General features: G+C 46.9%; 1 protein-coding gene and 1 pseudogene across 1 annotated transcript in view; both read right to left on the reverse strand.

Annotated features, from left to right (window-relative positions):
* SH3RF3 (SH3 domain containing ring finger 3) overlaps positions 1–17,869 on the reverse strand; it is a 372,468-nt gene that overhangs the window by 239,174 nt on the left and 115,425 nt on the right. The gene's annotated exons all lie outside the window — the stretch shown is intronic.
* LOC108581728 lies at positions 13,204–13,986 on the reverse strand (annotated as a pseudogene).

The raw sequence follows: 17,869 nt of genomic DNA on the forward strand, positions 1-17,869 counted from the left end.
AGCCTCCCAAAGTGCTGGGATTACAGGCGTGAGCCACCGCGCCCGGCCGTCTCTGCCTCTCTTAATTCATTTAACAAAGTGATTGCGGCTGGGCACTATGGCTCACTCCTATAACCCCAGCCCTTTGGGAGGCCGAGGTGGGTGAATTACCTAAGGTCAGGAGTTCAAGACCAGCCTGGCCAACATGGTGAAACCCCGTCTCCACTAAAAACACAAAAAACGAGCCGGATGTGGTGGTGGGCACCTGTAATCCCAGCTACATGGGAGGCTGAGACAGAAGAATTGCTGGAACCCGGGAGGCAGAGGTTGCAGTGAGCCAAGATCATGCCACTGCACTCTAGACTGGGCGACTGAGTGAGACTCTGTCTCAAAAAAATAAATAAATAAATAAATATAAAAGAAAGTACTGTATACAAATGCAAATATAATTGTATCATTGGGCCCAATACATATATAAATGTAATATATTTTCAAATAATGGAACCAAGGAGGTAAGTGAGAACAAAGCTGTTTGGGGGTAAAGAATTATCTCCTGATAATGACTTGAATACACCAACACAAATGAGGAAAACCAGAAATTCAAATAAGGTTAATATCACAAAAACTGAAGACATATAATTGCTCTTTCATTTCTCAGCTTCTTTAAAGGAAACACAATATTACGTAAAATAATAAAACAAGAAAACCTTTGAAGGACGAGGCCGCAAGGAAAGGGCCTGGGTAGGTTTACCTGGCTGCAGAGAGTGGGGCCTCCAGACACTGTCCTATGGGCTCTCGGGTACCCCACAGGTGCCATGAGAGGCTCCCAGGGCATCAAAAGCAGGGTTTGAAGGCAGTAACCCCAAAGCTCCTGCAATCAGCATGGCCGCCCCCGGGTACAGTGAAAGCACCACCCTTCTGGTGTTTTCCATTGTGGTTACTCGAAACATTTATCTCTCCCATTTACAAAACCACTTAGACAACTGGTTTCTCTCCAAGCTATCAAGCCTCAGATGGCTATATGCAGAATCATGACGCTGGTCTTCTTTAAATAAGACTGTTAGACAAACACAACTGTAACCATAACAGGAAAGACCCCAGCACTGTCATAATAAGCATTTCCCAGCGTTTTCCTGCCCCGAGGCCGAGGGGCACCTGTGGGCTTGCTCATGCTTGCTGGCACCGTCGGGGCTCATGCATCAGCAGCTGGGCCGCCGACCTGTCTCCTGCTCTGGCCACTCTTGGGCACCTGGTTTTAAAGAGCTCTGTGGCCCTTCCTCTGATGTAATGAAGTGGAACGCTACACATCCAGTAAAGATCTTAATACACACTACACTTAATGCATCAAAATGTCTCATATCAGCAGACAGCCCAATTAATAAAATACAAAAGCAAGCCTCAGTTTCCCTACTGTAAGTGAATGGGTGGGGAGGCTGACCAGTAGGGTGACCCACCTCCCAAACACTGTATAAATCCATGATAAAGGCCTGAAATGCCCGCCGATGACACTGATTCTCAATGAGCCAAATTTTAAATACACACCCAATTCAACAAGAGTCCTAAGCTTTACCTGTCACCACAGGGCGCCTGGCCAGCACACAGCCATCAGAGTCTCAATGAACCCTGAACACCACCTGCAGCCCCATGCCACTTTTTTCTGGGCACACCCTTCCCTTCAAATGCACTTGTTTGTGTTTGTCCCTGGGAGATGGGAGGTGCCTGGCTGCTGCACGCACAGGTGGGAGGCATGCACATATGTGTGCATGGGTCAGCTGAGCATATTTCACACACGTCTGACACCTCCAAAGCCAAGACGCAAACATTCTTGACCTCTGCCTGTCCAGCTTCACAGACTGCACATTTTACTGCTCTGCTGTAATTACAATGAAAACAAACAAAATGCAATCTTTTTTTTTTTTTTTTTTTTTTTTTTTGAGACGGAGTCTTGCTCTGTCACCCAGGCTGGAGTGCAGTGGCCGGATCTCAGCTCACTGCAAGCTCCTCCTCTCGGGTTCACGCCATTCTCCTGCCTCAGCCTCCCCAGTAGCTGGGACTACAGGCACCCGCCACTTCGCCTGGCTAGTTTTTTGTATTTTTTAGTAGAGACGGGGTTTCACCGTGTTAGCCAGGATGGTCTCGATCTCCTGACCTCATGATCCGCCCGTCTCGGCCTCCCAAAGTGCTGGGATTACAGGCTTGAGCCACCGCACCCCGCCAATCTTCATGATTAACTAAAGCTCCTGCTGTGTGCCATTCAGCACAGTGTGAGGATCAAGGCTTCCTGGAGCCCTGGGGAGAGGACAATCACTTCCACATCATTGCTTTGTTCTGCATAACAGGAAGAGCCATCAACCAGGGCCCTCGCTTTACACCTATGCAACTACAAAGGGCCCTGACCATATATGTGTGACAGAGCCAGAAATGTTGATGTGTCCACACAACAGAAGGCTAGCTCACGGCCCTGGCTGTTGGGCCCCCACTGGGCGTCTTGGCAGAAAGGGACCCATGTAAGCCACTTCAGGTCAAGTCTTCATGCTACTGACCTCTTTCCTGCAGACACAGCCTCCTCTAAAGGGAGGGAAAGGCTCTCCATCCAGAGAAGGGCACACGGGGCTGAGAACACCTCAAACAGACCAGCCTCACTGGCTTGTAAACAGAGTGGCCTTCCTCTCACAGCAGAGGCGGGATGGGGTTCCGAAGTCACCTGCCTGCCTGGCTTGGTCCATTTACCTTCCATTCCTCTCTATAGGGGAGGAAGAAGTCCCTCCCCTGGAAACATGCACTTAGGAACTTGGTTCAGACACACGCTAGGGTCACTGGAAGCTTCAGTGCCTTCTGTCCCTGGATTGCCCGTGCACAGTATCAGGCCATAAGATTGCAAGTCTTCTCTTCACCCTCTGCAGGCCGCTTCTCCCATGGGCATCTGTTGGCCTTGGACAGCCTCTCAGTTCTCAGCCATGGGCCACCTGCCCAGTCAGATCCTGCATCAGACACTCCACATACAAGATCGGGAGCCCTCTTGCCTATGACCAAGGTGTCCCTGTGCCCACCCTACAAGCAAAAGTGCCAAGTTCCACAGACGGTAGGTATGGAACTGGAATTAAAACCCAGATGCAGCCACTGGGAGGCAGAAGCTTTCTAGATGCTTTCTCCACCTTTCTCTGGCCCAGAACCCACTCAAGCCAACCGCACCTACTCTCCCGCTTTGGTGGTTCCGGGTAGGGCACATGCAGCTCCCTGACCCTGGGTCACAGGTACCCCTCACTCACCTCACCTGGGCCTTGCCTAGCACTTGAGGTCAGCAGTGACTGTGCATGGCACCTTGGGTTTAGGCGTCAGTTTGCATGGTTTTCCACTAGGGAGAGGAAAGTAAATCACAGGACTGCCAAATGTCACTAGCACACTGCAGGCTTATCAACAACCGCCAGGAAAGTCTCGGGAATGCATTTATTCCCTAAATGCACTGAGAATTTAGAAAATGAAAAGGTCCCAGAGAGCCTCTCTGCTCTCAAAAAGGTATTCCCAGGGTTGAGATAAATATCACAAATAGCCCTCCACCAAGAAAAATTACAATTACTACTTGGAAAAGATCTCTCTGGCCAGGGGAGAAAAGAGAACCTAAGCAGAGAAAGCCCCTGGGCACCTGAGGACATGGACGTTGTCTGCAGAGCCCCTGTTGTGCACGGCGTAGCACACACATGACTGACAGTTTCTAGAGCCATCCCCACAGTGCCTGGCCCAGAGGCTGTCCAAACACCAGATGCTCTTGAAGCCGGGCAAACAGAGACCTCCCAGAGACGTCAAGGAAACTTGTCTAAATAAAGCTCCCTCCACATGCATCTACGTGAAGCCTCCATGAAGCAAAAGTAGTGAAAGGAACCAAATCAAGAAAAACAAATTCTTCCTCCGTAGGACGTGAGAGCAAGTATAGACATTATCACAATTCAAGTTACATCGCGGTCTCCCTGTCACCAACGTCTCCATAAATAACACACCACCCAAACATGGTAACTGCAGGACATTGTGGAAGAAAATAACAAAACAAGCTCCTTGGGATGTTAAGGCATGAAGGGCCCCGGAGAGCCCTGACTTTGCACAGAAGGAAAATCAAGGACTCTAGTCCACCAATAGGCCCATGACAGCCCATGCCCCACTGTCAAACAACCCAGGAGAAATCACAACAGAGTAGCCTGGAGTTCCAGCTTCCCCTTGCAGGCAGGTATGTAGGATGCCCCAGCTCTGCATGGTAGTCTCAGGGGGCCTCAGGTAGGCTCAGCTGTCAGAGCCAGACATCTGCACACTCAAGAGCCAGCTGCTCAGGAGCCAGCAGCAGCTGCAGGTCTAGGTGATCCTCACGGCCAGGAAACCCCTTCATCAGACCCATGAAGGCCAGAGAAGCCTACACTTTATGGATTCCCCAACCTGGCTTTTGTAAGGAACTTCAGCCGCAAGCCGCGCGGCGTGTTACGGCTATTACACAGGATCTGGCAGTAGGTACGTGTCAGAAAGTCTCTGATGAAGCCAAATGGAAACGAGTGCCCCACCAGCACAAGGCTCTCCCTCTTTCCCGAGGCAGCCTACACGGTGAGCTGACCCCACACAGCTCACCCAGGTAGAGAGCGCATGGGGATGCCCTGTGGGCAGAATCTGGGGAAACAGCAGGACAGAGAGGGTCTCTCTGCAGCTCGAGCTGAAAGGTAAAACCCCTGACCGCAGAGCGTTCTGGTCAAATCCAGCACAGGTCACTGCCCCTGGATGGGTCCTGCTCTGACCTCGCAAGACCGTACACCTATTAGGAGGCACAACAGCAGTGCAGCCCACTGTCCTCAAAGCAGCACGTCTTGCATGTCTGAATTACAAACCAGAACGTTCTGGCAGTCATCACTCAGACACGGCTGCCGCAGTCAGGCTCCCAGAGGTACTGGTGACCTGCTGGTCAGTGCAGGGATGTTAGGAGCACAGCCAGCTGTGGCCTAGCCTGGGGAATTGCGGAATGACCGATTGGATTCCTGGTGAGGACAAGGACTGGTGGCACCACCCACACATTGTTCAGAGGCTCACCGCCCTGGCCAGCCTATATGGTTGGATTGGCCCTGGCAGGTGTGGGCTGTGCTGAGGGCCCAAGGAAGGCTCCAATACACAGGAGGTGATAAGGCCTAGAGGCTCTGAGCTACAGAGACCCCTGCAGAAACCCCGGCTGCACAAGGGTTTGTGGTCCTCTCAGCTCTGCAGTTTATCGCTCTTTAAAATGGGAACAAGACCCCCTGACTGGCTGTCACAGTGGCCACCGCATCAGGATCCCCTCAGTAAACATTTCCTTCAGCCCCTACAAACAGCCCCAGGCTGTCCCCACTCCTGGAAACCTTGCCACTAGGCATTATTAAGGTAAGTCTATTCTTTCGTAAGCCTCGGTTGATGGGGTAAAAGTCTTACCGGCTACCAGTTGCTTGGTGTTTCCAATGTCTGGGCCGGATAAGCTCCAGATCAGAAAATCTGCCTGGCAGCCCAGGGATGGCAGGGCTGCCAGGGTCAGCAAATAAGAAAGTGTACATGTGTGCAAAGGCATGTGGATATGTGTGTGCACATGTGGTGCCAACCAAGCAGGGAAAGAAATGCTAGAATGGCGAATACAAAAGCCAAGCTGGTCTAATTCACTCTGAGCCCAGGACAGCCCTGGCCCTGGTGACTGGGAAGCAGTGTGCTGTCTGTGTTTACTGTGACTCACTAGGAAAGTGGGGTTTCCAAAAAAGCCTCCACTCAAACAGGCTGGCTGTCTCCTGTCCGTAAAACACACATTCTTAGCCCTGGTTTCTGCATTTGGGGACCCTTGGTTTTCTTGGACACTGAGACAGGGAGCTCTAGCTGTGTAATTCAGGAAAACAGGCAACGAACATGTCAGTGGCTTCCCTGAAGCGCAAACCAAGGCACTGAGAAGGAAAGTCTTCTTCCTGGGACGGGTGGCAGGCAGAGTCCGTCCTGCTCCAGTGGTCAAGGAGAGAAAGTAACTCCTCACTCACCACGAACTTGGGCCACAGTTTCCGGGCTGACAACCTTCCAGCCAGACTCTTGGTGTGTTTATCCATTTCGGCCATGGGGCTTCCCTCCCTCCCTCCTTCCTCTCCTTCCCTTCCTCCCTTCTTCCCTCCCTCTCCCTCCTTCCCTCCTTCCCTTTCTCTCCCTCTCTTCCTCCCTCCTTCCCTTCCTCTCCCTCCTTCCTCTCCCTCCTTCCCTTCCTTCCTCCTTCCCTTCCTCTCCCTCCTTCCCTTTCTCCCTCTTCCTCCCTCCTTCCTTCCTCTCCCTCCTTCCTCTTCCTCCTTCCCTTCCTCTCCCTCCTTCCCTTTCTCTCTCCTTCTTCCTTCCTTCCTTCCTCTCCCTCCTTCCTTCCTCTCCTCCTTCCCTTCCTTCCATTCCTTCCTCTTCCATTCCTTCCTTCCATTCCTATTCCTCCCTTCCATTCCATCCATTCCTTCCTCATTCCTTCCATATTTCCCATTCCATCCCTCCTTCCCATTCCTCCATTCCATCATCATTCCATTTCATCATTCCATTCCTGTCCATCATTCCCTTCATCATCATTTTCCTAATATCATTCATCATCATTCCATTCATATCCATCATTCACATTATCATTCATCATCATTTCATTCATCATCATTCCATTCATCATTCCACATTCATCTTCATTCCATTCATCTCATCATTCCCATTACAAATATCATCATTCCGACCTCATCATGGTGCGGCATGTCCATCATTTTCCGGTAATATGTTCATCACATCATTTCCCGCCATCATCATCGACCATCCCTTCCTCCTTCCTTCCTTCCTTCCTTCCTTCCTTCCTTCCTCCTCTTTCTCTTCCCTCCTTCCTCCTTCCTCCATTCCATTCCTTCCATTCCATTCCTTCCTCCATTTCCTTCCCTTCCTCCTCCATTCCATTCCTCCTTATTCCTTCCTCCATTCCATTCCTCCATTCCCTTCCTCTTCATCCATATTCCATTCCTCCATTCCATCATTTTCCATTCCATCCATCATTCGGCTCATTCATCATCATTTCATTCATCATCCATCATTCCATCTCCATCATTTCATTCCATCATCCTCATTTCCATGCTCCATCATCATTTCGTACCATCATCATCATTGCCGACAATAATCATATCATTCACTCCCTCCTTCCCTCTTCCTCCCTCCTTCCTTCCTCTCCTTCTTCCTTTCCTCCATCTTCCTCCCTTCCCTTCCTGTCCCTTCCCTTTCTCCCTTCCTTCCTTCCTGTCCCTTCCTTCCTCCTGTCCTGCCTCCCTCTTTCCTTCCTCCTCCCTCCTTCCTTCCTCTCCTTCCTTCCTCTCATTCCATCTCCATATTCCTTCCTCTCCTCTATTCCATTCCTCCTCATTCCATTCCTCCTCTATCATTCCATTCATCATTATTTCCCTTCATCCCTCTCTTCCATCCATCATTCCCATTCATCATCATTTCCATTTCATCATCATTCCATTTTCATATGTTCATTCGTCTCCATCAACCATTCATCTCATTGTTCCATTTCATGTCACTCATTTCATCATCATTTTAAATATCATCATCATCATTCATTCATCTTGCGGCACAATAATCCGTCATGTTCATCCTTCCTTCCTCCTTCCTTTCCTTCCTTCCTTCCTGTCCCTTCCTTCCTTCCTCCTGTCTTTCCTCCTTCCTTCCTTCCTTCCTTCCTCCTCCTTCCTTCCTCCTCCTTCCTTCCTTCCTCCCTTCCTCCTTCCTCCTTCCTTCCTTCCTTCCTTCCTTTCCTCCTTCCCCTCTTTCCTTCCTCCTTCCTTCCTCCTTCTTCCGTTTGTCTCCCTCATATCCCTCCCTCAGCCTATTTTTCGTTCCATCCTCATGGACATCATCACTTGTTGTTTCAAGAAACCAAGGAACCATTTGAATAGGACAGCATGATTTGATGCGCCTGTCCAAGAAGGACTTACCTTCATGTCCACATGAGCAAGAGAAGCTCCTGCCCCAATGGGCACTTTTCCAGGATGCTGAGTGAATGTCGGCTGCAGAGTGGACAAGAGGGATTCAGTGGCTTTTGGGCTGCCTAGACACAGCCACTGAAACACACAGCGCCGCTACATGACATTCAAATACCATAGAGGGCAAGTCCTGGGCAGCAATGTGACCTGTGCCCGGTCATAGGCTGTCTGAGAGCAGAGGTGGAGTAACTCCCTCCAGCACGAAGAGCTGCTAGTCCCCCACCCATCTCCATCCACCACCGTTCATGAAAAACACATAAAAATGCTGTTTGATTAGGTAGAGGCTGATGTCAGTCTCTGGGACAATGGAAGACAAGGGACACCCCCATCTGTCGCCCACCCGGCACTGCCACCTAAGACACCCTGAAATAAAAATCCCACTTCACTGTTTTCTCCAGTGATTCATTCATCAATAGCTTCATGTATTCCCTTTCCCTGATTAAAAGTTAACTCCACACAAAGATGCGAAAAGAAAGATGAAAACAAAACTTAGACCATGAGGACTAGGGAAAAAGTAATAAAGATTGTGGCCCAATCCCATTGGCAAATCCCCTCGAAGCTCTCAGGCCAGTGCACCTAGCAAAGGGGCTCCTCCACCCTTTACACACTAGCCCCTCAAAGCTCCAGGAGTGGACTGAACCTGGGCCTTGGTAAGTGTTTGTGACTGATCCCGAATCTGCCCTGTTTCCAGGAGACAGCACTCATCTCCCTGTTTCAGTCAACGGTAAGTCTGAAACATCTCCTTCCTTGCAAGCAGGACATCGCATTGCCGCCCATATCCCTAATGACACACTGTCAACTGACAAGCCCAGAGCACCTTCCAAGCTCACCCCAGGACTACATCACAGCATCAGCTTCCCCCACCTCCCAGGAAAACGCTGAACCAGACCCAGGTGAAACAATGGGCGACCTGTCCATGGCAGGCTCTCCAACTGTGGGGTCTTCCTTGTCTACCTTTCACCTCCACTCAGGGGACAGGGCTCAGTGAGGGGCCTCCACCAGGTCCTCAGTCACAGCGGCCAGGAGCACGGGCCTGGCCTCTCCCTCCAGACTTCGCAGTCTCATGGAAAGGCCAGGTATTAATACGAAGCACACACAGGTTTACATTTGTGAGGAGGAAGAGGACAGTAAGAGAGTATGTACATTTACATACAAGCACACACAGGGAATCTTCCTCAGGGGAAAGGTGCATCCTACTCACTAAGCAAGAAAACATTTCCTCTTCCCCTTCCTTTCAAAGGCCTCAATCTGCAGGACGGAAGCAGCAAAAATGAAAGGGGCAAAAACGAAAACCAATTTAACTGTCTTCTCTTTCTGAAAACTCTGCCCATTAAAAGCACAAACAGTCGGCAGGATGGTTTCATTTCCTTGTCTTCATTAAATCAGGAAGCTGAGATTCAGCAGAGATTCTGGCCCCAGAAGCAGCTTATCGGAAATGACCATGAGTTATCACCCCGGTGTCCTCCACATGTTTTCTGGTAAGTAGTTTCTTTACTTAACTGAGAGGGTTGTTCCAACAGTTCTTAAAAGGTGTCCAGATTCCCAAGCCTACCTCATACCACATTTTCATAATTACAGAGGTGACAGCAACCTTGGTGAGAACGACTGTCAAGATGATTTTGATGGGGTTATTTGCTAATTTTGCCTCTTCTGTGAATAAAGATACCCAGTCGGCTCACTAATATGAACCCCCGTCCAACCCTGAATGTGTCCACAACCCCACAAACCTTCATACTGATCCTTAAAATGAGAACAACCCAGACATTCACTGGTGGTGGTGAAGTTAACCGAATAAAGCACTGCTCCTACGCTCTGTATTCTTAGAGCTTTGCTCGAGTTTCACCAGTGGGTGGTATGGGGTCTGCTGCAAGCCCAGTGTGACCCACTCCCTGTGAGATACTCCCAACCTAGATGCACTATTCTGGAGCCCCAACGGATTGCCTAAATTTGATTAGGAAAGAGAAATGCCACACACACAAAGCAAGCGTTGCACACGTGCACATGTACACACAGACACACACACACAAACACTCATCTTTAGACTGCCACCACCATGACACGGGTACCACCTTGTGTCTTTTAGCCTTAGGAGGACTGCAGGCTTGTACAGTGTTGGAGCCATCTCTGCTCTTTCCAGAGAGAAATGACCGAAAGGAGTAACCTAACCTGAACCACAGAGCCCCACACAGGTGTTCAATAGCCTTCTAGAGCATTTTCTCTAGCTTTTGAGACCAGAGTGGGGCGCGTGGAGAGCACTGCCTCGCTGAGCCCACCCGCAAGAATTCGGACATCCACAGAGAGCAGATACTGCCCTGGAGAGGCAGTGCCTCCAGCCTCGAAGTACCCATCTGTTGGCTTAACTGGAGCGCTCATGGGGCACCGCCCTAAGCCACTAAAGTCCCGGCAATGAGGGGCTCCTCTCATGGGAGCGGCTGGCACAGAAAGAGACAACCGCACACCAAGGTTAAGGGGTGCAGTTGAGACAGCAGGAAGTGAAACCCGGCAGAAGACAATGAAATTATCTGCCCAGACTTCTTCTCACAGGGTCATGGGAATAGTCATGGTTTCTTCATGTGTCTCAAGTTTTAATCAGCATCTCCGATGCCGTGTTGCCAGACCCAAGGGAGCATCAGCCCAGTGTCAGAGGCAAAGCTGAACGAGGCTGGTAACATTTACATACAATGCGTCAGGCCCCATTCTAAGTACTTTACAGTATTAACCCATTTAACCTCCCCAACAGCCCAATGAGGAAGGTGCTGCCCCCACTTTACAGATGGGGAAACTGAGGCACAGAGCGGCCAACTCTCCCAGGATTATACAGCTAGAAAATTATAGTACTGACTCCTCAGTCTGCACTCTAAGCCACTATGCTGCTGCATGTTAAAAACTCTAGAAAAACATATCGATTGTCCTCAGGTCAGACATCCAAAGGTCTGATGTGAAGAAGTCTAGAAAATGTTAGGAGAAGAAAAATGTGATTTCCTTCATGTTTTCCTCTAAGTGTCCTTGCTAGACGGGTTGGCGAGGCAGTCATACTGGCTGCCACTAGCCCAGGGAAATTCTCATGTGGGTCAGGAAAAGCACCCCTTCAAGACAAATCTAGGATAAATGTGACGTGAATGGTGCCTGGCCCCTGAGTTGTATGGTGTATAACCTACGCATCTCAGGCCCCAGGCACCATTCCCACTACATCTGACAGCCTTAAGAGCTGTGGGAGGGGAATTAAAGAGTTCCATGCTTTTAGAAAGAAGAAAATGCAGTTCAAGACAAAATACTCATATATTACTTTCTGGTTTCTGCTCCCTGAACAATTATTTTCTTAAATTACAAATTACAAATCTTTGTGTGTCAACCTCTATAGTAGTCTTTGCATCTAAATCAAAGAGAAGTCATGGTCTCCACTTGGCCTGGTGGTTTAATAACCACCTGTTCTATTATATGTTCTATTTTCCAGACAGCCTAATTCCTTTCCAAATGACCCAGATACAACCATTTTTATCAAAATTGTAAGCACAGCCCCAAGCACAGGCTAAACCGAAAGACTGTTAAATTAGTCAGAATAAGAATTTGCTGCCTCAACATCTTAGATCCAGCATGAAAATCACGGACACAAGTGGTGTTTCTGCTGCCTGGATTAGAAAACAAATAGCAAGCCTGGGAAACGTGAGAGCTGGGCAGCAAAAAATGCCCTCGCCAGCCCACCCAGAGAGCGGTGCCCACGTCCTGAAACCACATGGACACAGCCTATCCTGGGGCCCCTTTCTTTGTAAACACTTCTGCCTCCCAAGGAAATGAAAGCACCTTAATCAAATTTAAAGGGTAGGCCGGGCACGGTGGCTCATGCCTGCAATCCCAGCACTTTGGAAGGCTGAGGCAGGCGGATCACTTCAGGTCAGGAGTTCGAGACCAGCCTTGTGAAACCCCACCTCTACTAAAAATACAAACACTAGCCAGACATGGTGGCGCAAGGCTGTAATCCCAGCTACTCAGAAGCCTGAGGCAGGAGAATCACTTGAACCCGGGAGGTGGAGGTTGTAGTGAGCTGAGATTGCACCACTGCACTCCAGCCTGGGCAACAGAACAAGACTTCAGCTCCAAAAGAAGGAAGGAGAGAAAGAAAAGAAAGAAAAGGAAGGAAGGAAGGAAGGAAGGAAGGAAGGAAGGAAGGAAGGAGAAAAGAAATTAAAGGCTAGACATGTGGGTCTAAATTCAAACTGATGGATTTTGCTTTTTGAGGTTCAAGAAGAATAGGGTGATTGACTATAGTCAGTCCCCTACTTCAGTCCCCTACTTATGATGGGCTGACTTAGGACTTTTCCACTTTATTATAGTACAATACAATATACAAATCATACTTCACATAGCTACATAACCACTGTTTTTCACTTTCAAGACAGTATTCGGTAAATGACACAGATATTCAACACTTCATTATACAACAGGCTTTGTGTTAGATGATTCAGCCCAACTGTAGGCTGATTACATTAGCCAGCCAAACGTATATTGTTCTGAGTACATTTCAAGTAGGCTAGGCTGAGCGATGAGGTTCTGTAGGTTTGGTGTATTACATGCATTTTCAACTTATGATACTTCCAACGACTGATGGGTTTATCGGGACATGACCCATCTTAACTCATTCTTTCATTCTAGTTTGCCTGAAATACCCCTAGTTTCAGCACTGAGAGTCCCACATCCCAAGAAACTCCTCAGTCCCAGGAACACCAGGAAAGCTGATCAACCCATGACAAAGCTAAAACTGAAGGCCTGTAAAAAGACAAAGCTTATAAAACAAACCTGAGGAAGCAGTTTCAGAAGTAAACATTAAGTTCAGAAAATTTTGACAGTCTGCACCCAAATATTCCTCTGAAAATAAACTCTGCTTCTGTTGAACGATGTAAACTTTCTAAATTAAGCCTAAAACATCTTTTTAAATTATAATGTTGAAAGTTTGGGTTTTTTTTTTCCTCCTCTGAGACAGGGTCTGTCTCACTCTGCCACCCGGGCCGAAGTGCAGTGGTGCAATCTTGGTTCACTGCAAACTCTGCCTCCCAGGCTTAAGCAATCCAGCCTCCAACCTCAGCCTCCTGAATAGCTCAGAATACAGGCCTGTGACACCTCACCCAGCTAATTTTTGTATTTTTTGTAGAGATGGCATCTCACTATGTTGCCCAGGCTGATCTCTAACTCCTTGGCTCAAGTGATCCTCTTGCCTTGGCCTCCCAAAGTGGTGAGATTATAGGCAAGAGCCATTGTGTTTGGTCAAAGTTTTATCTTGTTTTATTTGGGGGGTACTTTTGCCAATTTAAGAACATAAGGTTGTGAACTCAAAGTCTAGAACCCTGGAACCCATTCTCTTAAAACTCACTATGTATTTTAAATGGATTAGAAAACTGGTATTAAAAATATTAAATATTTGGTATTTTTTAGTATATCTAATTTTTTTTCACTATTACAAAAGTTAATTTAACAAAATGTATAATATGAAAATGTACACGACCTAATTTTTATATCATAGTAAAATAGACCCTATGAAGAGACGAGACGACATGGGTTTCTCTGCAGAACAGCCATTATTTATACTCGTTCCAAGGCTTCTAACATGATGATACTATTTCCTCATATTACCACCATTCCCATATTGTTCTGTTGCCCACCAGTCGCCATCTCCATGCATTCATCTACCACAAGATTCATAAAGGGATCAAATGCCCGCAACATTCCTTGGACACGTCTGCCACCATTTAATTTCAATGACAACTTCTTGTCCATAAGCTTTTTCAACTCAGGAGGGTGAGGTTTGCTCATGGTGTCTACTCTATGGGTTCACAGATGCCTTGGAACATAATGCACGGCCTCCCTCATGCTCCCGCAGTAGGCCCGGTGTCTTGTGTCTCTCTATTTCTTTATTAAAGATAATTTGGGCCGGGCATGGTGGCTCATGCCTGTAATTAATCCCAGCACTTTGGGAGGCTGAGGTGGGTGGATAACCCAAGGTAAAGAGTTCAAGACCAGCCTGGCCAACATGGTGAAACCCTGTCTCTACTAAAAATAAAAAAATTAGCCAGACATGGTGGCAGATGCCCGTAATCCCAGCTACTTGGGAGGCTGAGACAGGGGAATCATGTGAACCTGGGAGGCACAGGTTGCCATGAGCCAAGATTGCGCCACTGCACTCCAGTCTGGGCGACAGAGTGAGACTCAATCTCAAAAAAACTAAAATAAAATAAAAATAATAATAATTTGAAAAAAAAAAAAAGCTATGCAGAATACAATGTATATGCCTAAATAACGTTAATTTAGAAATTTTAAAAAGACAATTTTTAAAATGGTTTCACTTTTTTAGATTTACTCCAGGTAAGTGATTTGATTTTTTGTTCTACCTAAATAGCACCAGATGTAATTATTTCCCAGGGCTTCAAAATTCTGAAAATCCTAATTCCCTATTGAAGCACTTTTTTTTTTTTTCTAAAATAGCTAATTACTAAATTACAACAAACATAGAAGTTGAATTTGGCAAGTTTTAGTAGTGTGCTTCTAGGTCCTCCTTTGATATAAATATGTTTTCCGTATTTGCCTCATACTCAAAAGTTTTCTAAATTTAGCCCAGGAAACATACCATTATTATTATTATTATTATTACTACTACTGTTACTTTGTTAAAGGTTTTTCTGTATTTATCATGTTTTGAAAAAGAAAAATGGTCAAATTCTAGATCCTTTAAAATCCAGTCCATTATTACTCCATTTATTTTAATAATATTAATAAATATTTAAGCCTGCTAAGTTTTCCGAGTATATCAAAATTTATTATGATGATCGTTTCATGAAGAAACGAAGTCGTGTATAATACAAGCTTACATTGCTAAGCTCAGAGGTGAATTCAGAGCTGATGGAGACTGTTAGTTCATGTGTGTTTAGAAGCCCCCACATTGGCTCTGTCCGACCGGCAATGGGTGAGATGTCTTCCCCAGGGCTTCCAATGTTCTAAAAATTCTCGTAACTTGGTTCAGGTGCCTTTCCCTAAATACAAATTCCTGAATTATATCAAAACCTTAGGGAACATTCCTAGGAGTAGAGAAAAACCTTAAGGACAGAAAAAAACAAGAATTCTAATTAGACAAAAAAGAAAAAAAAGAAACACTGTTTTACCCTCAAAAACACTGATGTCAGTCATGGTAAAAATACTAAGTTTTCATTTATATTTCACTGACTTAAAATTTTGTAGAAAGAGATCTGGTGCAGGCCGGGCACGGTGGTTCACACCTGTAATCAACACTGGGAATAGGGCGGGGTGGATGGCTCAGGTCAGATCGAGACCATCCTGGCTTCTTTCCTGGTGGGGACATGGTGTGGGTCTGGGTCAACTCGGGAGGCTGAGGGCAGGAGAATGCGTGAACCCTGGGAGTGGAGCTTACAGTGAGCCGAGATCGTGCACTGCACTGTGGCAGACAGCAGGACAGGCACAATCAGAAAGAAGAAAGACAGAAGAAAGATAGGGAGAAGAAGAGAGGGAGGGAGGGGAGGGAGGAGGGAGGAGGCGAGGAGGGAAGAGGGGAGGAGGAGGGGAAGGGAGGAAGGGAGGAAAGGAAGGGGAAAGGGAAGGGAGGAAAGGGAGGGAAGGGAGAAAAGAAGGAATAAAGGAAGAAAGATCTCGCGCAGGAGGGAACAGTTCCTCACTCAACGATTCTCCAGATACCCAACGAAAACAGGCGGATACCACAGAAGCTCAGTCTGATCTGGCTGGAACACCGACCACCCAATCCCCTCGGACAAGTCTCTGGCAGCCTCCTGTGAGCTCTGGTTTTCTTATGGAGTCATGGCAATAATACCAACTTGCTCGGGGATTTTTGCAAAGATTATGTATTAGGTTTCCTTCCCTCTATCTTAAAAATCACTGCTCAGGCCCTCTCCTTTTACCAAGTAACTTTTCAACAGAAACCTGAAGAAAGTACTGGATAGGAGTGGGGGGTTTGCTTAGCTGAAGTTAACGAATATAGTTCTTGGCCAGGCGCCGTGGCCCACACCTGTAATCAATTCTTTTGAGAGGCCAAGACAGGGAAATTGCTTGAAGCCAGGAGTTTAAGACCAGGCTAGGCAACATAGTGAGCTATGGTCTCCACAAAAAATTAAAAATTAGCTGGGCATGGTGGCATGCACCTATAGTCCCAGCTACTCAGGAGGCTGAGCTGGGAGGATCACTTAAGCCCAGGAGTTAGAGGCTGCATCTCAGCCTGGGTGACACAGCAAGACAAGGAAGGAAGGAAGGGAGGGAGGGAGGGGCGAGAAAGAGAAAAAGGAAAAGAAAGGAAAGGAAAAGAAAGAAAGAGAGAAAGAAGGAAAGAGAGAAAGAAGGAAGGAAAGAAGGAAAATAAGGAAAGGAAGAAGGAAAGAAAGGAAAGAAGCGCAGTACTTCATTTTTCTCTTCACTCACAAAATGTACTAATTATTTGCTTGCACTTGAATATTCAAACCTATTTAAAATACATGTTTGGTCGATTAATGTCTCAAGGTTTCTGTCTGCATTGCAATTGTCTTAGACTGGAATTAACTACAGGGTAGTAACATCTATTTAATTCCATGTGGAAAATGCCACTTGCAGAGCAGGCCTGCATAAATGACTTTGATGCAGTGAGAAAATGGAGCTTACCTAATAAAAACACTTCTCAATTATCCTACCAAAAGGAAAAGAATGAGAGAGATAACACATCACCACAAGAGGCAAAACCATAAAACTTTCAGGAAACAATATAGAAGTATATCTGTATGGCTTCAAGGTTGGGGAAGATTTTTAAAACAATAACCAAAATGAGCACATCAGAAAAGAAAAAGATTGACAGAAGTGACCTTGTTTATTAAAATTAAGAACTCCTATTCATCTGAAACCAACATATATAGCAATGAAAGAATTAGTATCCAGAATATATAAAAAACTCCTCCTAATATAAAAGATTAACAATCAAAAGAAAACAGGCAATGGACATTGTGGTGGATCGTACAGTAACAGCCTCCAATTGATTCATGTTCCCCGGATCCAGGCCCTTGGAATATTCCATCCAAGGTTGCCTCTAGATTTGACGGCCCTGTGACTTCCTTTGGCTAATGAGACAACAACAATTATGATGCAGATGGAGGTTTAAAAAGTGCTTGCACATTGGAGTCTGCTTTTTCTTGTTGCTTACTGGGACCCTCAGTCCACCACATGAAGACGCCCAGGCTAGCCTTTGGGGGATAAGAGACCATGTGGAAAGGAACCCAGGCCATCCTTGCTGCCCCAGTAATCCCAGCCAACACACAGAACTGTGAGCTACATAAACGGGTATTGTTTTAAGCCTCTAAGTTTTGAGTTGTCTGTTATACAGCAAATCCTGATTGATACAGGATTCTCCTTCACTGGCCATCAGAAACTAACAAAGGAAGAGCTAACGCAGCCAAAGGTATTAAGGACACTCACACTTTTGTTTAAAAAGAGAAGCTACCAAGTGTAACCAGGCAAGAGTTTCTGCACAGAAAGAGCACAGCGGGCTGGACTGACACGTGACCACCCATGCCTGTCTAAGGTGGGAAGAAGAATAGTTTTGCACAAAAACTCCCAGGAAGTGTCCTCAGAGGAAGGGTCGGGAGCCGTGATGTGCGGGCCTCATCTGGGAAGCTCAGCTGGTCTTGCAAGTTTGCTAAGTTACTTAGGAAGTAAACTGATCTGGAGACTAATGGGAGTTCAGGGAGGAGACTGCGGAGATTTGGAGAAACGGCTCAAGAAAGCTCTTGAAAGCCATCCTTGGTGTGTCACTGATTGCAGGACATTAAGAACTCACTGCAGCACAAAATCTGTGGGCATCTGTGTGGGGTGTGACTTCATTCTGCTCTCCCATATCT

This window comes from Papio anubis, chromosome 14, assembly GCF_008728515.1.
Source record: "Papio anubis isolate 15944 chromosome 14, Panubis1.0, whole genome shotgun sequence".
Taxonomy (NCBI): domain Eukaryota; kingdom Metazoa; phylum Chordata; class Mammalia; order Primates; family Cercopithecidae; genus Papio; species Papio anubis.